General features: G+C 32.5%; 1 protein-coding gene across 1 annotated transcript in view; it reads left to right on the top strand.

The window, feature by feature from the left end:
• The window catches only part of LOC145300063 (E3 ubiquitin-protein ligase MIB2-like), a 629,636-nt gene that overhangs the window by 63,949 nt on the left and 539,394 nt on the right, over nt 1-26,293 (top strand). Inside the window, exon 2 of the mRNA XM_080144453.1 lies at nt 13,443-13,549. The gene's annotated coding sequence lies outside the window, so the exon portion shown is untranslated. The remainder of the gene's footprint in view (nt 1-13,442; nt 13,550-26,293) is intronic.

The raw sequence follows: 26,293 nt of genomic DNA, 5'->3' as shown, positions 1-26,293 counted from the left end.
TTGTTCATTAACTGTGAAAGATAATAAAAGTAACTTTACAACTTTAAATTGAAATAATCTTTTAGAAACAAAAGGAAATATTACAAGTACAGTAACACTATTTTAGTTGGAGAGAAAGGGAGAGATTTAATGAGTAGAAATTTTTGTTTTAATTTTGTAAAATTTAATTGCCTTTGTAAACGCACTTCTAAAAAAAAAAAAAAAAAAAAAATTTTACACAATTTTTTGAAAATCATTAGCGTTAAAAAAAAACAAAAACGTGCGTGTGAATTGATGCATCCTCAGAATATACATGTTTGTAATTTTTATAAAATAAGTTATGATGCCAAGAAAACTCTGAAACTGATCCAATGAAATCTGGTTGGACTGAAGTTGATCCTTTAAATTAAAAATAAATGATTTCCTTTTTAATGGAATCCTTCTAGTTTGATGTGTCTTATCTCTTTTCAAACTTCCAGCTCATTAACTTAGCATCGTTTTTAAACCCACTCACTACCCTTGCCCTATTAGTTAACGCATGCACTATCCTGTGTAGTGTGTTTCATATTACATTTAACCTTTTTTAATTTTAATCTAGAACTATGAGACCCATTCTGTCTGGGTACTATCTCTGGGCAAATAAAATTTCCCCTGGATATGTCCTGAAATTGTATCAGCAAACATACACATAGATTTTTAAAATCTTTAGGTTGACAAGAAAGTTCTTGCGGTTTTTAACTTTTAAATTCAGATGAACATATGTCGGCTCAAACAAAAATTTATTGATCCGAACAAGCACCATCAGAATCAACACACTGTTGCCAGCACAAAACAAATGTTTTTATGCCAGTAACATAAAATTCTTGTGTTCTGGTGACAAAGTCGCTCAAGGCATTTTTGATATCGCTTAGGTTTAAGCATTTCTCATGGAGAAAGTTCTTGAGATGCTTGAAAAAGTGGTAGTCGGTAGGTGAGGTCTGGAGTATGGCGGATGAGGTAGTTTCGTAGCCCAATTCATTCAACTTCTGCAGGGTCTATTGGTTGGGCATTGTTGTGGAGGAGAATTGGGCCTTTTCTGTTGATTAATGCTGGCTGTTAAAGTTGCTGATGCATTTCATCCATTTGTTGACAGTACTTTTTCGTTGTAATGGTTTTGCCTGCATTCAAAAAAACTGATGGATTAGACCGGTCACAGACCACCAAACAGTCAGCATGACTTTTAGTGCAACTCTGGCTTTGGAAAGTGTCGTGGAGCTTCATCGGCCCTTAACCACTGAGCTGAGCATCACTGGTTGTAAAGAACCCAGTTTTCATCACAAGTCACAGCTCAGTCGAGAAACGGATTGTTCTTATTGCATAAAAGAAGGGAAGGTGACATTTCATAACAGCCTTTCTTTTGGTTGTCATTCAATTCATGAGGCATCCATTTATCAAGTTTTTTTTTCTTTCTTTTGAATGTCTCTAAAGTGGTTGGAAATTCATCGAAGTAAGTTCTCAAACAATTGTCTGTGATTTGGCTTTAACTAAGGCTCTTAATTGATCATTGTCAACATCCGATAGCCAACCACTATGCTCATCATCTTCAAGACTCTCATCGCTGCCACAAAATTTCTTAAACCACCATTGTGCTGTGCATTCAGTCATGGTTTTTGGACCTAATGCTTTGTTGATATCGCCAGCTGTTTCAGCAGCTTTTCGGTCTAGCTTGTATTGAAAAAAGAAAATTATGTGAATTCTTTTCTTTTTTTTTTAATCTTATATTTAACATTCTGAAAAGGAGCCAATTGTTTTAAAATGATTGTGATCTAAACAATTAGATAGAGTGAAAAATGCTCTTTGAAATGATGTACAAAGTAAAAGTATTATAAGGAAAACTTATTTTAAAATACATCATTTAAAATTAAAAATTATGAACTTTCTTCTCCATCTAATATATCTTCTTGTTCCTTCCTTAGTTAGTCTGTATGTTACACTTAAAAAAAAGCTAAATACAATTTCTTAAGGCTCAACAGCTTCAAAGAGGGCTCAATTCGCTAAAATTAGAACTTAAAAAGGGAATATTCGAAAGAAACAGGGGGAAAAAACATTTGCCAAGAGGTGTTGGACTGAAGAGGTAAATTGAAGATTGTTTCTAACAATGTGACTTTATTATTTGTATTGAACAATGTAGCACAATATTACTTTCTGAGTATTTATTAGTACTTATTGATTTATCTCATTTGGATCTGTTTTATATTTAAAATACAATGAACACTATTTTCATAGAAATGTTAATAAATTCATATTTGATATGTTATTGATTTTTCTGTCTAAATAAATAATTTGTGCTATCCAGAAAAATATCAACTGTATCAATACATATTTGTTAATTTCTCATTCCGTCGAATTTTCATAGGTCCTGCTAATCCTGAATACTTTGTTAAAGAAAACCTGTAACATGGCACCTTATTTCCTAAGGAGTTTCCAAATATAACATACCTACAGTTGTTTATAGTATAATATTAATTGAAATTCAAAGCTATCATCTGTGAGAAGATTTGCCTGTAAATTGTTAAAATACCATACATTAAAAATAGACTAAAGATCTACACTTAATTGGTTTCTTCAGGACGTTTTGTTTTAGTGATGGAGAGGAGGTAAAGATAATTAAAGCAGTTAAATTTCCGGTAACTATAGGAGGCGTAAAAGGTGTTGGAGCATACATAGAGGCCGACATTTGTCAAAAATGATTAACACTTGTTACAAAGTCATAAATCAATGAAAACTGCTGGCATAATATTAGATTTTAAGTGACAGTTGTAAGATTTTAGGTAGATATATAAAATTGCGAAAGACAACTTCTGGACATTATAGTCTCTCATTGACAAATATGCTTTTGCAGGCTGAAAAGTCATCAAACTTTATATTGTGAAACTTTAAAAAAAGGCTCTAGAATGGAGAAAAGAACAAAGGTTGAGAAATTACATAAACAGTTTGCTCATGCATCAAGAGAAATTGATATCATTGGTGAGAGGCTGTGGAGCCTTTCATGATAAAGAGTTTCTGGTTCTTATTAAGGATGTCTGTGATTCATATTCAGTTTGTTCAAGGCTTAGAAGGCTCTTCCCCCCCCCCCGCCTCTTTGTCCGGTGGTGGGATTGGCTCTTGGAAAACAGTTTAATGACACTATGCATGGAATTCAGATATAACCAATGCTGGATTTTACACCTAATTGATGCATCCACTAGGTACTCTGCTGCCAGGCTGATTAAAACTAAGAAGAGTGAAGAAATTATTTGCAACATATTTTTAATATGAATATCATATTTTGGAGTTCCCAAACGCTTCTTGAGTGATGATGGTTACAGAGAGATGAATGAAAAACTGAATATTGAAACCTGCACTACAGCTGCTGAAAGTCCATTCAGTAATAGCACTTTGGAACATCATAATCTAATATTGGCTGAAGCAATGGAAAAAAACATTGGAAGATGAGAAATGTGAACCAGAAATAGCTTTGGCTTGGGCTGTTAGTGCCAAAAATGCTCTTCAAAATCATTCTGAACATGACCCAAATGAACTTGTTTTTGGATCCAACATAAATACGCTATTAGTTTTGATAGACCAATTATCTGCATTAGACGCTTCAACAACCAGTGATATGATTAGAATAAATTTAAATCCCTTACATTCTGTGAGAAAAAGGTTCATGGATGCTGAATCAAGTGAAAAAATTTGGAGAGCACTTCAATCTGGAGAACAGATGTTACACTGCACTGCATATGAAGAACAGATACTACACTTTGATCTTGTTGCGAAGGAAGAGTTACTCAAGAATTGACTAAAAAGAATGGTAAGTGCATGTGACCATGCACTGTTTCTTTGACATGATTTATCCGAGAATTTGATGGGTATTCTCGCAATATATGTTAGTGAGTTTATATTTTGGTGGAAATGATTATTTAAAAAACAAAAGAAAATGTGATTTTAAAATGAAAGAAAATATTCAAGGTTGGAATGCATGAAAATGGAACCTTAAAATTTCTGGGATTGTGCATTAGACAAACAGAAGATGGAATCATTATAAACCAAGACAATTATGTGTCCTTTATTTCTCCAAAAGATATAAAGAAAGGAATATACTTAAGAAAAAATGATGAGCTGAGTTAAGAGAAGACAGATTTAAAAAGACTAACAGGTCAAATGCTGTGAGTATCTACCCAGACTCGACCTGATGTGTGTAAGAATCTAGCTCAGAAAATCTCAAGTGAAGTTACTTTTTGACACCAATAAGTCACTATGAAAGCTTAAATCAAAGATGGGTTCCATATTCTTTCCACAGCTGGGAAATTCTTCAGATTTGAATGTGGTTTCCTATTCTGATGCTTCCTATGCCAGCTTGGAGGATGGTTCCTCACGGGGTGGATTTATCATCTTTGTTCATGACGTGATAAATAGACTGGCTCCTATATGCTGGTCATCAAAAAAATTTGACCGAGTAACAAAGAGCCCATTGGTGTCCGAGACTCTTGCACTCAGTGAAGCTGCTGATGCAGGTGTACTGATATTGATACCATGCTGCAAGAAATTTTCAAATTAACCAAGTTGCCTGAAGTACTTTGCAAAAAAAAAAAAAAAAACAATGCATCTTTGGTAGAGACCTTAAAATTATCAAATCTTGTAAGTGTCAGGCGTTTGAGAGTTGATGTGGCCAGAGTAAAGGAATTATTGATAAAGGAAGAAATCCAAATTGAAAGGATTAGGGGTCAGGAACAGGTCGCAAATTGTTTGACAAAGATGGGAGCCTCTACTGAAATTCTAAGAGACTTGTGTAAATAAGCAGTGTTTTTTGTTTGTTTGTTTTTTTTTTTCTTTTGTTGGAACTTTGACTTATACCTGACCCCAGAAGACACCAACAATGTTAAAGTTGGAGTTATCGAACTTGGTGGCTTTCTTCTATTATGTCCCTTGTCTCGAATAGTTAATCAGTGTGGCGTCCGGCCAACAGTAACACGTGTTTATCCTATGTCATGAGAAGTGCCAAGTGAACTAACAGAAAGGACCTTAAAAACCTGTTAGAGTGGAAATCATATTGCCACACAGACTTGCAGTCTGCACCTAATTGTGCACCTCTGAGCTAAATTTGATATATGCATAGTTCCAGCATCCAGTGAATATTTTATAAGGTCTGAGACTAGACAATGTTATAATTGATCCCACACCGAGGTTGCATAATTTGTAACCTATAGCTATTGTGAAAAATAGCCTGTGGGGCTCATGCTTATACTCGAGGTACTATGACAAAGGCTGTTACATTTTGTATTCATGTGACAAAACATGATTACATGTGTGATATCGCAACCAGGATTTGTGGTCCCGTGATCCAATAAGTGAAGGATCAGTGTTACACTTGTATTTAGATGGTAGTTCAAACGGAATGGAGACATTTACATGGTTCAACTTTTATTTAGTGTTGAGACGATTAATTGGAATCTGGAAAAGAATTAAAAGAAATCGCAATTTTTGGAATCTGAAAAATTTGTCTATTTTCCGATGCAAAAAATGATTCTTTTCATAGTTTTTATTTGTTTGGATTTTGATAAAACTTAATTTTCTATCGTTCGTATTAATGATGAAATGATAAATATTCATTGATTTTAAACTAGTGAAACTAAAATCTATCGATCCTCTCCATACTTTTTGAAAATTACATGTACATTATCTATTTATGGTTTGTATGTTAACTCCTCCAAAAACAACTTCATATTTAGAAACAGAAGAATCGGAATCAGTAATTGTATTGAAATTTAGAACAGAACCAGAAAAATTTTAGTATAATTTCAGATTATTTTGATTTTTTAAAAAATTTTATGCTAATTTAGATTGGCACTTACGGAAATAAACAAAAATGAAGAAAAACTTTTATCATAGACCTACTTGTCATGGAATGAAGATGGCATATTCCAAAAATCACGAAAATTGATCAAGTAGATATTTTTAATTTTGAAAAACAAATTTGCTTATTTTTTTACGAATAAATGAAGGCTGAAGCCATTTGAATCGTTTTCATGCTTCAAAAAAACCTTCATAACCTTGAAATTACATTATAGAAAGAGAAAGTTTTGAAACACAGATTTTTTTTTTTTTTTTTTTAACTTTATTTGTTTAAAAATCACATTTTTAAAGCTCACATCTTCATCAGGATAAGTTTGTTTTTTCCTTTCTCATGGCATGGTGTCAACAAGAAAAGTAAAATCTGTCTGGTCTTATAACGGTGATATATATAATCAGGTTTTAATTACATTTCAAATTGGGTAATTTTGCATGCAAACATTAATATTCTTAAATTGAAACCATCTTGAGTTTATATTTATTCAAGATGCATTGCCCAGTATGGGGGTAATACGTTAATATGACTAGGGTGATTTGTGAATTGACAAAAGAAAATAAAGACTGGTAGAGGAAGGAGAAACCCAACTAGAGTGAGAAATGAACAGCAAAACAGATGAAATAAGCGCTGGATGTGTTCATTTGCAAAGGGTAGAGGCGTCTCAAGAAACTAGCAAAGGAAGGAAGAGGAAGTAATGCCTTGAAGAGTACATCTCTTAGGATTATGGCAGTATGTGTATGTATTATACAAACATATACACATAATAGTATAAGACACAATACCATAGATATATATTCATAAGCACACATCATATATCACATGTGTATATATTACACATATTACACACATGTGCATATACATGCACACATACTCATATATATTACAAATATACGTATGTGTATGTTACACACAGAAATATATATATATATATATATATACACACACACACACACACATCACAAAAACGTATTACACACCCATATAAATAATAATAAAAATATTATTTTAACCAGTTTATTAATAAAGCCTACATATAACTCTGTGTGTATATAAATAACATACATGTACATATACACATGTAAATATATATGATAGTTGAAACAAGTCGATCAACCAACGTTGTAGACATTACATACACACACATAGGTGCATATGCATATACTCATATTATCAAGTATATTACTTCATATTCATACACATACATAAAATAAAGTAGAGATATGAAGCTTAAGATGTATAAATAAATATAGATAAATGGATTGGATGTGTTTTCGTGTTGCTTGATTGTATTAATGGGTGGAAGGTTACATATGGACTTCATGGTGCGATTATCTTTTTGGATTGTAAGTTTTTTTTTAAGGTGTGTTGCCATTTGGTGCACGTGTTAGCCGTGGTGAAAAACCATGGAGATGTTTGTTGGTGGTTGTATTGAAGGAGACGTAATTTATCAATTTTATTAGTTTTTTTATGGTTTGTTTAATATATTTAATGAGGTATTGTTTATTAATGAATTCTTATGTAAGCCTTGTGATATGGTGTAGTATAGGGGTCCGAGCAGATGCACTTTATTCATATGCAAGAACTGTAAATAATAGTTTTGTTTTTTGTTTTTTTTTAGGTTTAACGGGTAGTCACTGTAGAAATTGAGGAATGTATGATTGTTAGTGGGTTTAGTATAGAGGGACGTAGATATTTTATTGTTATGGTATATGACAGTTACACACACATATAGTATATATATATACACACATATATATATATATACACTTATTTTAAGATATTTACTAGAAAATGAAAATAAAATTTTTTTATCAATTTTATTGATTAGGGTGTAGAAATTTTTTATCTAAAATGTTTTTATGAAAAAGTTAACAAATTGTACTACCATCCCCCCCAAAAAAAAATGTTCACAATAAAGATCGTATATTGATAAATAGTTATTGAAATTTGAAAAGAAAACACAAAGTTAGGTTTTAGCATGAAATATAACAAGTAATTTTCAGACATAGTTTTGAATTTATACTCTGTAAACCCTCAACTTATATTATCCCTTAAACAATATGCTGTTTGTGTCACGTACAGCCCTCGTGAGGTTTAACATATAAATAAATTTTTGGATCATATTGTATCGAGCATTCATTACATAGTTTACTTAAAACAGAACTTTCTAGAAAATGAGTATCGAAAAGAAATGTACAAATAAGTTCTAGAAGTGTATAATTTTTAATTTAATTTAAATGTTTTTCACACAATTTATTAACGCTTTCATTTGCTACTTTTTTTTTTTTTAATGAAACTGATGTTTATCTTTCAAAATAATTTTTTTTTTTTTTTTTTTTTTTTTTTTTTGCTTAAAAATGGTGAATTTTATTGTATTTTAGCCATTAATTAGAAAGCTTTCATTTGTAATTATTTGCATATTTTTTTTTGTTCCAGATTAACTTTCTTACAAATTAATTTTCTTAAAAATAAAGTACATATTTATTATTAATGGAGATTTGGTATATGCCTATTTGAAACCAAAGCTATACTATGATTATTACTATGAATATTGTGTTATCTATCAATGATCAATTAATGGCAGGTTAGTTCATGAGACCATCATCCAAGGTATTACCTCTTTTTTTTTTTGGGGGGGGGGTGATATCATGTACTCTGTTCTGCTGTTCTGTGGTAATGATGCCATCCTTCCAAGCATCACATCCTCTTTTGGGAAGTAGTGTACATCAACAAGAAATTGTCACAATCGGCTCTTCATTAGCAAACTTGACGTTTAATCATATATACTAGCAATAATATCTTCCCTCTGTGATTGCATACTTTTTCTATTGATTGTGAAATACATTCTTAATATCTTCAGTGATGCATTGCCCTCATTGTCGATTTCAGATTTTGAATCAGACTTGAACAGTAACCTCAATATCATCTTGAAAGCCATCAGCTACATGTTTACCGACATTGCAAAAAAAAAAATGTGTTCTGACAATCTTGAACCTTTGTTTTTATTATGAAAAAGATTAGGGCATTAAATTTTCATTTCTTTGCTAAAGACTAAAAATAAATAAGATTCAATGAAAAATATCTACATTCCTATGTATGTGTAACATGTGATTTTAATAATTTTGAGAGAAAAAAAATTTATTACAAACAAAAATGCGTGTGAAATGCAACATAGCATGAATAAATTACTGTTAATTTTTAGGGTTTACTTTTTGAGTAATTGTAGACCATAAAAGTTGGTTGATAAACTTTTGAGGATCGGTAATGCTGTGAAATTGCAGTAAAATGTTAAGCTAAGTACTTATTTATTCTGTATACTCTTCCCATAACTAGTGAACTTAGGCCTGATCATCATATTCTAAACTACTCATGTTTTTGATTAACCATACAATGTAGCATTAGCTAAATTTTCTCGATGCTTTCCCCTCTACTCTTAACTGCATTCTAATTGTATCGACATGCTCCTTTCCTCAGAAATTATGGCTCAAATCCATGTATTTGTGGATTTTAATGTCACAAGTATTAGTTCGGTTTCTCAAACTCAGCTGATAATGTGGATCTTCTCAATTGCTCAGTCCCTTACACACCCCATCACCTTCGCTACTTGCCTTCTAGATGATGATCAGCAGACCTCACTCCTCTACTTATTCCTAACAACACTGCCCAAGTCTTGTGTTACAGGTGCCCATAAGTCACTCTGGAATGCTGATCACCTTGCAATAATGGTTAAGATCATAAACCCTCAACCCTTCGTAGCCTCGTAGGAGATGTCCTTTTCTCTTCCTTACAACCTTTATCTCACAGAAGAGATGTTGCGAGTTTGTCTCTGATGTATCGTTATTTTCATGGAAAGTGTTCGAATGAGCTTCAATCTATGGTCCCCCCTCGCCAAACTTTCACAAGAAACACTCGTCTAGCTGTAAACACTATCAATAATTCCCCCCACTCTTTATCTGTGCCTAAACCTAAACGTAAATTCCATGAACAAAGCTTTTTTCTTAGAACTGCATGCCTATGGAATTGTCTTCCGTTTTCCTGCTTTCCGGCTGACTACAATATGGTTGTGTTCAAGTCTAACGTAAATAAGTTCTTGATAGCCATTCCATATAAGTTATCAACTTTACCAAATTTTCATTACTAATGATTACTATAATGTCCAATTTCTACTGTACACTCTTTAACCCTTATCCTTGAGTGGCCTCTTGGCCTTGATAATGTGGTGATGCTTATGTAAAAAAAAAAAAAAAAACCCTAGACAGAAGCGCCATTTCTCAAAATAACTAGATATTATCAATGGTGCACTTGGCAGTGAAGTTTTTTCTCTCCTTGATTAACATTGTACTAAGGACATAACTGAATAAATTAATCAGGCATCGAAGCATTTGTCTCCTCAGTTGTTCAGGTGGATTTTTACAGCAGATATACACATAAGCACCAAGCATTCCACTGTCAGCTAATGAATAGGCAGTCATCATTTGTAATACAGAGAAGCCGCTATATATATATAATAATTGCAACTAAGAGTAGGTATATTAAGGTGACTGTAAATTCCATTGTGTTGCAGAAATTAGGAACTTGTGATTTCTGGAAAATTTATAATCATGTTTAACAATGAGCAATTGATAATTTCCCCACTGTTCAACCACCATAAAGTCGCTTCCATGGCAATAGAGCTAAACTGCTTGCCCATCAGTTTTACCTCGACTCACAGTGGACTTCTTAATTTTCCACTGCAGAATGGAAATCATGCTAGAAAATGGTCATCACTCTGTAGTAGAATGAGGCGAAAAAAAAAAAAAATGGACACATTTAATGCTACTAAGACAATGTTCCTTTCCTAAAACAATTATAAGCTACCTTTCCAAAGACTTTGTCATGATCAATAACACATTTCTCAAGAGTCCAGTATTGAAACTTCTCATGAGTCCTCATGGAAATGTAACGATTGTCAGATTCATTCAACAAATCAGTTTTTCATTATATATTATGCACAAGAAATGATGTGCCCCCCCCTTTTATTTTTCTTACTCTTAGCCACTCAGCCACGATTAAGAGACAAAGTTGCCTTTTTGTTCCTCTTATGTCTAAATTTAAACTCTTGTTTATTTTATTAGATTTTTTTCTCTCATAATCCCAATTGGTCACTTAGCATGACAGCCCAACCAATGGAATTTCGCTCAGACTGTAAATGTCAGATAACTATTGATCAAGATTTGACATGACTTGTCACAACATGACTGTCCCATTTCTAGTCTACTTGTTCACTAATCACATCAACTGATTCCACAACCGCCACATCATCTGACACGCATTACTAACATTCATATTGCCACATTAGAAAAAAAAAAAGAAGTCATTACTAGGAAATTTCAGCATTAACTCGATGTAGAAATTCTGAAATGTCTGGAGTTGTCAGAGTAAATTCATTGCTACGAGAGTTGGACCTTTTTAAAATTTTAAAAATCTGAGTTAAGTGTTTGAGCTCCGACTCTATATCCTATCTGAAATATCAAAAAAATTGAGTCAAAATAATTCATTTAAAATTTAAAAATGTGATTATTTTCTTTATAGAAAGTAATCTAATAATTAAACGGTGGGTGTGTTGGGAGGGGGGGGGTAATAAATATTGTAGACTATGAAATTGGCTATGTCATGTTTACAATCAGATTTATTGTAATTATTTACATACTGATATTATATCTAAATCCTTGTCCACTTAACACTCGGCTAGTAACGCACCAGCACCATCCTGACCATCCTTATTCCCAGAAGAATTTCTAGTAGAAGTATTTGACTCTCAGGAGTCATACCTGATTTGGCATTAGCCCACCAGCACATCTGTGCTTTTGAACACCACATCACTTTCTTCTCGTTAAAGTTTCAACCAGTACATCGCCCCATTTAAGTGTACCTACTCTAAACTTGATAGGGTGTTTGCAAGATTTGCCATGATGTCCTGACTTTGCCTTTCACACTCAAAGGAGGTCAAGCAGGAGACGTTACTGATTTGAAGGCATTTGCCTGCACCATCTATATTTGAAATAGGTTTGTTATAATAGTTGAAGCATAGTTACCGTGCCATGATCAGGTGGATATGTGGCAGCAAACTAGAAGGAAGAATCTCTTCGTGCTCTGTCAGAAGCTTGATCAATAAATCAATTTTGGATGCCTTATGTGTTCGGATGATTTGACCATGCATAGTGTGCCACCACTTGCATCAACTAAATAAGATGCATGAATAACCTAGGCACGAAGCTGCATGGTATACCAAGAAAGTTCTCATTTAAATGCATATGAAGTAACTTGAAAGCAGGTGCAAGACGTTGCCTTGTGTTGTTCACCTGAAATCTGGGAAACTCCTAGCACCTTAAATACTAAAACCAAATAATGATCTAAATAAGTGCAAAAGTTGAGCTTGTTTCTAGCACTAATGTTAAAATCAATACAATTTACTTTAAGTTAATTCAACTTTACACAATGAAATGGTTATTTTTAATTAATGTTCAAAAATATTTCAAGTTGTAAACTTTGGGTGATTGAGAGCCGGTGAAACTATCGGCTAGTATATAATAGAATTAAACATGAAATCTCAGATTATAATTCAATTAGCAGGGAGACTTAATGTTGCCTAAGATTGAATGAGGATAAATGAATATTCTACACTTCCAATACCTTTATTGTCATCGAAATCAGTGGAATCACCTATTTTTCAATCAAATTAATTACCTGCTCTAGAGTGCACCAAGAGAAAGTTTCACATGCTTCCCTGCAGTGATTTAGTCCACAATACATTGTAATCTATATTGCATTGTAGAGAACCTTCTGTTGTTTTTATAAAATTTTTACATAATGGCTTAAATTAAAGTTTAAAATGCAAAAATCCGGTATCATGATTCAATTGTGCTTTAAACAGAAACATTAATTTCAAATGTGTCTCTGTCTTATCAAAGACCCTACTGTTTTTTATACACCAGGCCATTCTGCTAGTACGGTAATAAAATTTCTTCAAATGCATGTGTAATGTTAGTCTGTATAATAGTGTTAACTTTGATCAAAATCTAACTATTCCTTTTTTAATCAGACTTTTTTCGATTACCAATTTTTGATACTTATTGAAGACATTCTAATACAAAACCTATCTAAGAACACTCCCAGGCACATATCCCCATAGCCGTAGAAGTTCATGCAAAAACAAATAGGAACTTGATATAGATGTATGTTATATGGCATAATCATGTTGACAGACTGGTTCTCATTAGATCGCTGAAGTTGAGCAACATTGAGCCTGGTCAGTACCAGATGGGTGACCATTTGAGAATACCATGCTTTATATCTAACAGAAAGTTAATACCGTCCTGCAAGTGTTGCAGAAAAATTAACGTCATTTTTCCTAACAAGAATATACTATATATGCGACTGAGAACCGCTTGTGAATTTCATACTTCAATGAAACTTCCTCCTTTGGAGGAAGGTGGTTCAACCTTAGTGCCGCTTCAGTTCGGTCAGATAACACCTCTTTCGTTCATTTCTTGTATTAAATACTATGAGCAATAATAAAATGTACATTTTTTTTTTTTTTTTTTTTTTTTTGCAGGCATGTGAAATGCCTCGTTCCTCAATAAGGATACATACGTTTTTCAAGGAGTTTGCAGCAGCAAGTGTAGATATACACAAGACACAAATAGTTCTTTCAACATAAAGGTAAGAAAACTCTTTAAACTTTTTTTCTTTTTTTTTAAATTAGTTTTTTTTGTTTTATGTTGAAACTAATACATGACAAGTTTTCTTGGCATTCAAGCCATGTTGGAGGCAGAGCATTCCAAACGGCTTTTTTTTTTTCTCCCCCCCCCCTTCCCGGTCTTCCCATATCGTCGTTTCAAAACGTTTTAAAATTTTTAAATGAATGCAGGATGCTTTAAAAAATATGCTGGCTTAATCCTAGATTGAATATTTAAAAATGCTCAATTTGAATAAAATGAGTTGAAGTTTATGGCACAAGTATAATCAAAGAAGTTACTTAACAAGATCAAGTTTTGATAGAATTTGTTGTAAATTTTTCTTTGATTCAAATTTTTGTTAGCTTTATTATTTTGAGCACTGTTTTAGATATTATTTTTGCAGCTCTTTAATTCATTCTTTTTTCAGTGAATCGTCTTTCTCATATTTTCCATCTTGTATTCATTTAACATCACTTTTCTATTGTTTAGGGATCAGACTTTTATATTTTGCAAACTTGCTATCCAATTCTCACAGTTAAGGTGATCAACTTTTATCAAATTCTACTCTTTTACTGTCTTCTCTAATACTTCTAAGTTTTCCTTGGCTGGCCAACCTTTCTGTAAGTAAAAACATCCATACTTTTGCAATGATTTATCTGGTAGGATGAACCATCCACATAATTATACCGGCATAACCAATTCATCCTTGGGCTAATTTCTATTCTGGGCAAATGTAGTGCTTTCAGCAAATCCTCTCATCTATCCAGTCTATTAGGTTTGATCAAATTTTATGTTGCAAATCATGTTATGCCTCTTGTAGCCTGTCCGATAAAAAAATAATCACTACCGTATATGATGCTTTCTGACACAGCTGCTATATAACTTAGTCCGGATGTAGAGCGGGGGGGGGCAGCTTGTGATGCTATCAGAGGCAACAGTTCACAAAACTTTGCTTATGCTGTCTTCGCTCTTGTATAACACGATCAGCCAGTCACTGGTGTGTGACCGACACACGAGTTAAGCTAAATGTCTCAGAAACGGTCCCATGATGATGTGAAGATGGGCCAGTCAATAGGGACTGAGTATCAAGAGGAAGAGTGTACCTGAGATGTTGGATGTAAGGTTCCTTCATTCTCTCAACATCACTCTGGTAGCATTCTGGCTGGAATCTTCTTCCTTCATCTTCAGGGCCGCCTCATTCGACTTGAAACGTTTATGGCAGACACAAAAAAATGACACGCGACACAATTGTAATATATATTATATAATCTTAACTATTTATTTTACAAAAATATATATTACAATACAATATACAAATTATAATTAATTTTTACAATTAAAACTAGACAATAGACTCTTCAAAACTGACTAACCTACCTTAACTAGTGTTGAAGGAAGGGGATGCCCCCCATCTCATTCATGGAGAGACAGAAATATGCGTGTTCACCTCATGACGGTCCAGACAGAAGAGGTCAATAGAAGAAAGGGAATTATGGGCTGCATTTCTGTGTATTTCTCCGTCTATGACCAAATCACCACCTGGTCATGCAGGGGGGAGGGTGCATATGCAACTACCAAAACCATGGCACTATGATATAGTGCCATACTTGTACTTGTGAAGGTGTCGTCCACCATTTGCACTCTTTGAAAATTGTGTATACATTTTTGCATATTTATTTTCGAAAATATTTCTTCTGGTCCAAAGCATGACTGTTCTTCTTCCACATTTCTTGCTTACAATAGTTCATGTATTTCTTTGAGTTTTCATTTCTCTGGTGAATCTGCCACTCGTTCCTATACAGGGTTTTAAAAAAAAACAAAAAAAAACGAATTACCAACCTAATACGTCCTGAACTATCAACTAAACTCCAACTTCTGTCCCATCACCAAGACATGACATTATTTAGCATTATAAGTTGATTTTTTTTCTTTTTAGATAATTTTATCAACTTGCATGCAAAGAGCTATTTTCTTGAAATGTTGAGGTCCATAATTTAGCCCACTTTTTCTAAAGAAAAATGTCTAGGGAAAAGCATAAATTTTGGCACTTAAAATTCTCATAACTTTTGAACTACTGATGGTATTTGCATAATTCAAACGGTTTTAAGCATCTTATAAAAGATGCTTAAAACCGTTTGAATTATGCAAATACCATCAGTAGTTCAAAAGTTATGAGAATTTTAAGTGCCAAAATTTATGCTTTTCCCTAGACATTTTTCTTTAGAAAAAGTGGGCTAAATTATGGACCTCAACATTTCAAGAAATTCGGTAATTTCCTCACCAAAGGAGAGCTTATTCTGGAGTGTAGCCATTGAATGCCTAAAGAGCATTCATGGCCGGTATTTACTACTCCCCTCGAAGAAAAAAAAAAAATTGAGTAGATATGAATTAATCTCAGAAATAAATGCAACCATAAATCGTACTCTGCATGAATCCTCAATGTAGCTTTCACAGTGCCGGGATATCAGAAATCCTGATAAGCAACAACTATATATTCACCAGTTGATGGTATTTTTTGTCATTTGTATTCTGTTGTTTTATTGAAAATTCAACTATGTAAACAAAAAAATGAAACGGTAATTTTTTACTTTGTTTCCACTTTAACATTTAAAATGAATTCTTTTATAAGTTTAAGGTATGTTGAAAACGAATATCACATTTAAATTTTCTGCAAATAAGTAGTTTTCCGGATATTAGGCAAGTCATTTCTTATGTTATCGCTGGTGGTCATCTTGGTACGTGCGAGCGTGCAAACATAACCCGAGAAATTATGCACAAACACGTACCAAGATGGCCACCAGCAATAACATAAGAAATGACATTGCTTAATATCCGGAAAGCTACTTATTTGCGGAAAATTTAAATAGTATATTCGTTTTTTAGTATACCTGAAAACCTTAAAAGGTAGTTATTTTAAAGAAAAATATTAAGGTGGCAAAAAGGTAAAAATTAAAAATTTACAAAATGCATCAATGAAATTCTTTATCGAACCGCCTAATTATTATTATTATTATTATTTAGATATCCTCAGTTGAAAAAAAATGGGTTTATTTTACAGATTCGAAAAATGGTCTTGACAATGAGTTAAAAATAAATTCAAGTTTCACGATATATTTAATTGTTAGTTAAAGTACAGAATAGTTAACAAAACACCCTTCCTTCCCCTCAGCATGGTAGCATAAGTGCACAAGTACCTTTTATTTGTTATATATTTGTTTTTAGTTTTTTTACCACTAAAAAACACTATTCTACCTTAAGTACAAGTAAGAAATATAAATACAATAAGAGAAACGCATGTACTTAGTACATTTTGTTTTTTAACGCTTTTAGTGCATGTGTACTAAAAGCGTTTGTTTTTAACGCTTTAAAATAGTATTGTTTGGAAATCAAATTTGAAAAACTTGAAAATAATTCTTTTTTAATTGACAAACTCAAAATAAAAATGGAGTTGATTTTTCTGCTTTCGTTTTGAAACCAGAAAAAACATTTTTTTTTTTTATTTAAGAGAATACAAACGAAGTGGCCTTGGTAGCGATTCCTCATTAAACGGATTTGAATTTCTGTAAAAGATAACGGTTTAAAGAAGTTTCTGCACAATTATTATCAAATATTTACATATTATACATGAAAATAATTCCGAAACTATTATCTATATGAAAATGGATGATATATACCGATTTATCACATCAATTTTGAAATATTCTTCGTCAACTTTGCTTGGCCGTAACTTTGCTTCCTGTGGTCGTAAAAATCAAAATCAAAGACCAGTAGAAATGGACTTCTTTGTTTATATAGCAAATAAATTTCAGCCATATCCAATCAAATTTGACCCTATGCATATGTATCCAAACATAACGTATGAAATGTAAACATTGAAAAAACACTTTCCCTTTGTGCTGTTATCATTTTTTACCGTTTTTTCATTTTTAACTTTGAGCATAAAAATATTAAACGCATAAAAGAAAAATAAATTGACATCATTGGAAAGCTTATTCTATTCTCTTTCCAGCAATGTAATTCTTCTAAAAATTGACCCACAAATAAAAAAGATATGACTTGTTGAAGCACATTAGGTATGTAATATTGCTGATGTCCACTAAAATACAGCATACGCTTGTAATGCTGCATTGTCTGATTCACAAGTATTTCAATGGCAAGTGCTCTGACAAACTCCACGCACTAGTACCCCTTCAACGACAATATTCTCAACAAATCCAACAAGCAGCAAAATCTCACCTCTATACTGTAGAGATCCCTAGATGCCGAAAAGCCTTTTACTCAAATAGTTTTTTCGCTGTTGCACTTTGTAATTCCCTCCCTGCTTCCTGGACTTTACTGATATACAGAAATTAAAATGTAATGTGAACAGACATCTCGCTGCCCAACTCACTAAATAGTATCCCTACAAATCTGGCTCCAAATAGTACCCCCTCATGACTAAGTGGCTCTGTGCCTTGTTTGATGTGAAATGACAACAAAATTTTTTTTGTAAATGTGCCTATCAGTCTCTTTCGAATCATTTTTGAGAGTAGCTGTTTATATTTTTGTCTCTTTTACTTCAGTGCATGTCTGCCAACCTCTTTTCCCTGCATAAATGTATGTCTTGTATATAAAATATATAAACCTAATCTTCATCTGTTATGATGTTTAAAGATAACCTCTTCTGCCTCCCGGGTCTCTTCTCTCAGGCTGACTCGTGGGTTTGCATCAATCCGCCTTATTCTCTGTACTGCACTCCCATAAATCCATATTGAACAGCTCTTTGTCCCTCCCTTAGTAGCAAAGCAAATTTACCAGCCTTAGTCATTCTAATGTTCCAAGTGTAATAATTCAGGGCTAGTCAATCGCGGAAGTGGCAGAAAGGATGGGTGGGAGTTCTAACATTTAGGCAAGGGAAGCTACACTAATGGTTTGGTGTAAGTGGTGAATGGCACGAGGCAGTGTTGATGGTGGTAGTGGTGGGATTTGGAGCATGATTGAAAAATATCTCCTCGCTGCGATCTTGATCTGAGAAAATTGATTTAGTTATGCGATAAACTGTTGCTGTGAACGATCTCCTAGTGTGTGTGGGGGGGGGGGATAGGAGGAGCTCATCTCCCCCTCCCATATAATTGTAAAGTTTACTAAATAGTATGCGGCTCTAAATATTGACTGAATACAGAGATGAAATTCAGTGGAAATTTTGCTTTCCAAATTGTGCAGGAATTTAGAAAACGAAATCTAGTTTCTACTATAATGCATGTAACTTGGTAGAAAATAGCATTTATTTTATTTATCATTTTTTTCTTCTAAATATATTAGAGACTTTTGCCTAGGAGCAAAGTGTTATACCTGTTCTGATACTACATTTTATCTTTCAATCTTTGGTCAGTGAAGAACAAATTTTAGATTGAGGCAATTCTTTATTTTTGTCCCAATCCAGAGTGCCATTTTAAAAGCGGTTGAATTTCTCCCACATTAAAAATAGGTTTTGTGTCTAACTCTGCCCTTGTGGAGAGGCAAGTAAATAGTTTTAAACACATCTGGCTGTTCTATATCCATAAATATAAAATATAAATAATAAATATAACTAATAAAATAAAAATATATGAAAATAATTTTTACTTTTGTTCAGGCCAGACATGGCATATTGCCACTAAGATGGGGACTTGTGCAACAAGATGTTTGTTCACATTACATTTACATTTTTGCATGTTTTTGTAGTCAGAAAGACTTGGAGAAGGGAAGGAACTCCAGAGGTAATCAGTCTGAGGAAAGAAGTTTTTAGAGTAGAAAGTTATCCTGCATCTGAGGATCTCTATTGTGGAGGGATGATATTCTGCTGCTAGTCAGGTTGATTGAACATATTTACACTGAAAGGGTATAATTGCAGGAAGTTCACCAAACCACATGCTGTGAAAGTACATATAAAATAACAGGGATACTACAGTGTGGTGTTGTATATTGATTTATATTTGAATAGATGATATATTAAAACGTATCATGTGTTATCTAGTGGATGTAAGATAGTTCTTTTAACACAGATAATAAACGTATAAATCGTATGTATGTTGTTTAGCTAGAAGGACATGATATTGACGTGTAAACTGAATCAAGTTGTATCAGACTTATCACACGGGATATTTTTACAGTTCATATGTAAGAAGAATAATATATGCTTCATACCTTTTTTTTCTTGAAGAGTTCTTCTGTATCTTTCCGCTGCTCCATGATGAACCATGAAGCAATCAGCACCATCCAATTGAGACCTCTGTTCTTATTTGTGAAACTATAAAACAACTCTTTATATTTTTATAATATAAATTTATTACAGTTGTCTCAAATGGTTTTCACAGGATCTGCAGTTCGTCTACATGTTCTATTCTTACAGCTCGCTCCCTAGCTGTCTGTCCACCCCTGTCTAGATGTCTGTCTGCTCTGGTGGTCAATTCTCAACTCTGAATCTCTCCAAAACTAACTACATCACGTTCTCTTATGTCACCTAATTACGTGTCTCAAACCAACCTAATGTCCACAACTAGTTATTTGTTTATTCAAAACCCCAAAATAATGTTTACATATATTTTCTATTTTTACATTCCTTTTGCGATTCACACGTCAATCATTTCTTTCGCAATTTAATTGTTTATTCTTCTAATCATAATAACTGATCCAGCGACCATCCGTCGCTCAAGTCAATTAATAATAATACAATAATAATAATGTTTTGACCCTTGACCCCGCCACAATTAACGGATACTATGATCACAGCCTAAAAGGTCATAACATTACATGTGGGACTTATTGGGTTAGCGACTTTTTTTGTTTTGCACCCGTGTTACTTTAACTGTTGTTGATAAAATAAATCGATTCTGACATGATTGATTTTAACATATAAACCAATGGTATCTACTTGATTGCCACAGTATTGAACATATCAAAAAATTATGAAAAACGATAAGGTAGAAAATTATTAATGAAAACAGTTTCTAGAGATAATTAGCAAAAATTGAGTTTTGGTAAATTAGTGTAAGACTTTCAAAAGTTTTAAGAAAAGAATTACCTATCTTGTTCACCAGCCAATTTTTTAGCAAAACTCAATTTTCACATTTTCTACCTTATCGGTTTTTTTTTTTTTTTTTTTTTTTTTTTTTTGCATATGTTCATTACTGTAACATGACAATTAAGTAGATATTGGTTTTACTTAAAATTTAATATTTTGATTTTTACTTAAATAATGAAGAAGCATCAAATTGTCAGTTGAATATTTAAATAAATTAAAAAGAAACAACAAAAAAGATGGATTTTTTATTTATTTATTGCGAGGTGTAACAATTAAAATTACTTTAAAACATTTTTTTTTCTTATCAGCTAAATTTAAAAATCTAACAATTCGATGCATATAAAAATTGGAGTTAAATAAAAAAGATGCCAAGAGTAATTTTTAAAAACTATTTAAAATCAACAGAACAAAAATGTTTTGTAAATATATTTAAAAAATCTTGCTCACGAACATTCGACCATGTCTGCTATTTGACATGTTTACAAACAACCACCGGCAATGTCAAGGTCGAACAACCGGTGTCACTTGAAATGTTCGCCAATCTCTGTCTTCTGCTACGGGATATCTAATCTTTACTTGATCCAAATTTTTACACAATTAAAACTAATATTTTCTTCCGATTTATTTAACTGTCGTCCGTTACATTGAGCGTTTCATCATATTCCCGCAGTTTACATAATGTCGACACAACAGCACGGAAAAAAAGACATTCTCTTCATAAGTGCACGCCTTTGATTAAAACGCAATATATTTATTTAATTATTCTTGGTAATGTGTTTCAGAATGAATATGCTTGGGGGTCGGGTAGCAAGGTCTATCTTACAAATCGTAGGAAATTGAACAGACAGACAACCTATAACTTATGCAAACCCACATACAGCCGATAGACCAGCAATAGGATTGAATAATGGGATGGTGTAACAGTTGTGCAACGTCCATCCTAGTCCAAACATTGCTCCATCTGATTACGGTCTATTCAGATGAATGTAGCATTTAATGAAGACACCTGTGCATTCCTGTTTCAATCTCTGAATCTCTCATAACATTTCTTATTTTTTAATTTCTGATAATATATTCAAACATAAATGGAAATCTCCTTTAAGTCTCAAAAGACAATGGATACCCCCCCGATAATGATAGCTACACATGTGATATTGTGAGGCAAGGGTTGCACAATCTCCAACCACACCTCTCGAGTCGGCACTGCTTAAGTCCAGTGGCAAAGAGAAGTCCATGATGACTGGAAACAATGCCGAAATAAACTGAGAGCACATACAGCACCTGGAATTCCCAAATGGTCACCTATTTTAGTACTGACCATATAAATGTAGTGTAAGAATATATATGTGTGTATGTGTGTGTGTATGTGTGTGTGTGGTTGGAGAAGGGGTTTATTTTTAAAATCCTGTAATTTTGTGAATATGGACTATAAATTTATATATAGAGATAACTTTAACATTTTTTCACAGTATGTGACCCAAATGGGTCACTGGGTATTCTGGTTATCTGTAATCAAAAAAAAAAAAAAAAAAGAGAGAGAGAATTGGAAGGGAAAATAGTAGAGACTGAAGGTGTGCTCATTTTAGAGTTTAAGCCCTGTCAGAACGAATTTGCAGTCAAGCCAAAAATTTGTTATAAACACCATAAAATGAATAACATATCAGATGCCTCACCTGCTTCATTAATGGGGGGTGGAATATAGGGTTTTAAGTTTGTACCTAAAAAATGATTTTAACTATATTTGGAACTGGTTATAAAAACTAATGTACTCAAGAGTGAGATAGATAGATATAAAGGGATCCCAAAAAATTTGACATTATTTTAAATGCCAACATCTCGGAAAATACTGAAATTTATTTTGAACACCCTGTATATATACTAGCAGGCTGCCCAACCTTGCCTGGTCATAAAAGAGCTTAAATATGATATTTTAACTTAATGAGATTTCATAGAGCCAAAACTATTGATTATATTGTACCTAATATATAGTGATTTAAAAAAATAAAATAATAACTTGGGTGCTATCTGCTAAAATTGAAACAAACCTACAACACTCTAGCCAAATACCTTAGCCTCTGAGACACACCCATACACAAATAGTTAAAAAAAAAAAAAATAATAATGATTAAGAGTTATGCATGCAAACAGGTTTAGTTGATTATTTCTGTCAAGGTCAACTGTTGTTTTCAGTTTTGACTCCTTAGCAGCAATTTTTGCCGGCTAAAAACCAAACTGAAAGTGTGCTACAGGTCCAAATACTCTCTATATTAGGCACGGCCAGAACGGGAGGAGGGAGTAAGTACTTTTTAACAGTTTCTCTTTAAAAATCTACCAAAAATCGAGTAATAATCTAATCAATACAAAATTTTTACCAATTATTAAATGAATGAACTCTATAATGGTGTACCTTTTTTTTTTCATAATCAATATTTATTATATATATATATATATATATATATATATATATATTGCCTATAGCCCCTTCTTTATTTGTGATATGTTTAAAATAATAAGCCGAAACTGAACAAAATATATTGTATTGTGGAGAGGGTGAGGATTGTAAGGATTGTAGATAAAAAAAAAAAAACTGCACATATCAAATTTTAAGGTTGAAAATCCGAATTTTGAATGTTTTTAAATTTTCATCTTTTGAAGTGTGAAATTCGTTGAACATGTTAATAATTATCTTTCAGATTAGGATTATTTTTATGAAAAACATTACTTTTAAATCTTTGAAAAATAAATACCCCTTTTCCTTTTTGCTGCGACTTTCGCACAGTGGGCTTAATTGGCGATTCAAGCGGACATTTACCTATGTATACCTATAATGTAAGTGGTTATGCTTTTTTTAGCTCTGAGTTCATTTTTGACATCAAATAGGGTGGTATACAATGGTAGGATGTTGGAAAGCTGATATTCAACATAAAAATCGTTCTTTTTAAGAAATTTTGAGCAATTCTTCAGGTGCACCCAAATTTACTTCTTGGTAAAATCACTGTAGTTGCAATTTCACAAAAATTCAAAATTTACGAACTTCAAACGGGTATATCTTGAGAAATAATTGGAGTTAGAAGACAAATGATCCCATTTTTGCAACCTCAGACTCTGAGTATTCAAATATATAGGTTTTATAATGATTTGAGGAAGTTGCTAAAAATCTATATGTCCGCTTGCCAGCCCACTATGTTGTGTTTGACTTAGTTTAAAGTGTGGGGGACTTGCATCAACTACACTCTCGTCCAGAAACACTTGGTCCTGATAGGAAAACAATCAAGACGACCAAGCCTGATACTAGATGCAGGAGTTGTGTCCAACTCATATGGCGCCTAGTATTCTCAAAATGGTCACCCATCTGGTATTGGCCAGCCTCATCGTTGCTTAACTTTAGGGGTTACATAGGCAAAAAAAAAAAATATATATATATATATATCTCGCTTATGAAAAAAGAATTAAACTCTTATAGAGTTGATTCTTCACTCGGTCATCAAAACAAACATTAAAAATACATGGAAATTTACAGGACTAAATGAACTTATTTGGTCCTATAAAGGCTACCAGTTTCTTCCAGGCTATCATTGAATTTGGGATTTTTTAAAATTTTGCCAAGAAAAATCTATAGAGAGGGATAAAAGATGGAATTATTTGAAATTCAGGTACTTATGTTATAATATTTTTGCATATTCTTATAGCAAATCATCCATCAATAAGATTTATCTTATTTAGATAAAAAAAAAAATTAATTAGTTCCAAAACCTTTTTAAAAAAATATTCAAATGTGTTATCCATTGAGACAAAAATGGCGGTGAATGTTTTTTTTTTTTTTTAAATTTAAAATTCTATTAAAAATAGTAGAAAAAGGTTTATATTATTCAACTTTTCATATGATAAAATTCAGGCTTTTATCTTTCTGGAAAAATAAGTTGCTCAAGAATAATGAATTTTAATAGATCTTAATTCGTTAAAAAAAATAAAACAACTTGGTTTTTCATCCATTTTTTGGCCATATTTACTATATATTAAATATTCAGAGAAGAATTTGGTAGACTTTTCGCACACACACACTGACAAGTAGAAAAATTCAAGATATTGTAGAATTAAATATACAATATTTTATTCAAAACCAGGAATACGAAATAAAGGTAAAAGGTTCCTTATTCTATGGAGTTTCAAAGAAAGGCTCTTCTCAGAAGGAAAAACATTAGCAAAAGGTAAGTATGGATAAGTATCTATTTTTGCTGGGGAGCTCAATCTTTGAAAACAGGCAAGAGAGAAAATTTAAAGAAACGTAAAAGTTTATAGATAAAATGTCAAGGTAGGGGGAGGGGTGCTTTATGATCATGCTAGTTGGTGTATGTTCTAAAAAAGGAATTACAGGGGCAGAGAACAAGTGTTAGAAGGAAGGGAGGTTAAAGAACGAGGGGAAGGAGAGAAGCCTTAAGTAGGAGGTCAGGTTACTTAGTGTAAGAGAAAGATAGTTTGAAATGAGGAAAAACGGTAAAAGATAAATAAATAGGTTTGGAAAGATGTATGATTTTATATATATATATATATATATATATATATATATATATATATATATATATATATATATATATATATATATTGGTAAAAAAGTTTTTGATAAAAATATTATAGTGGAAATAATTATGTAATTTCGAATTGGTTATATTTGTATTTTTTCCTATGTCTGCAGCTTGAAATTAATTCACTTTTTGAATTAATGACGTTAAGGTGATAATGCTTACAGCTTCACATCTATATTTATATTTTTGTACTTTGAAGTTTTTTTTTTATTATTAATCTTTTATCTTTTGAATTTTGCTCCTATATATATATATATATATATATATATATATATATATGCATGTGCTATGAAGTTTTCGTCTTAAATTCTATACAACTATGCAAAATAGGATTTAGCATGAATGAAACAAATCATCTAATAAGAAACCATAAAAAAAGTAATTAAAGCTAATTTTTCAAAGAATATGCAAATTAGTTAACATTCTTATGCAACTTGAAGGAGATGCACTTTGAAAAACTGCAGACAGACATGCAGTGAGTTTTATATATTTGATTGTTCCTAATATATAGTAGTGATTTCACACACAAAAAGACTTGGTTGCCATCAGCTAGAATCGAAACGAAAACTATAAATTTAGCTCTCAAGTCGTCACCATTTGAACTATCGTCAAATGGATAAGAAATTATTAAAAATAAACTGACGATAATATACAATTATATATTTGCGCATGCGCATACATTAAGTTGATTTATGCCTGCTAAGTTCCAGTTTTTTTTTTTTACCTTGCATTACTCTGCAACCTTGTGCCTCAGAGGAGATGCACTTTGAAAAAATGGAGACACAGACACATAGACATCGTGAGTTTTATGAATTATAAACTTTTTAGTCCATTAAAATGAGCAGAAGTTATAGTCATTGACACAAACCCTTTTTATATATATATATATATATATATATATATATATATATATATATATATATATATTACTGTTTCGCTGTTTCACAGCTCATCAGTGCGGCTAGACAAGCAACTACCTCAAGCCAGGATCGAAAACTGATTGCCCAAACGACAGTTAGAACTTCTAACCATTGCGCTATATGTATGGTTGCTGTTATACGGGCAGTAAATTAACAATGTTTTTGACATTGTTCAAATGCCT

This window comes from Euprymna scolopes, chromosome 2, assembly GCF_053919585.1.
Source record: "Euprymna scolopes isolate OS-2025 chromosome 2, ASM5391958v1, whole genome shotgun sequence".
In the NCBI taxonomy this organism is placed as follows: domain Eukaryota; kingdom Metazoa; phylum Mollusca; class Cephalopoda; order Sepiida; family Sepiolidae; genus Euprymna; species Euprymna scolopes.
Note: the sequence above shows the minus strand (reverse complement) of the source record. Positions and strands in the feature narration are given on the sequence as shown.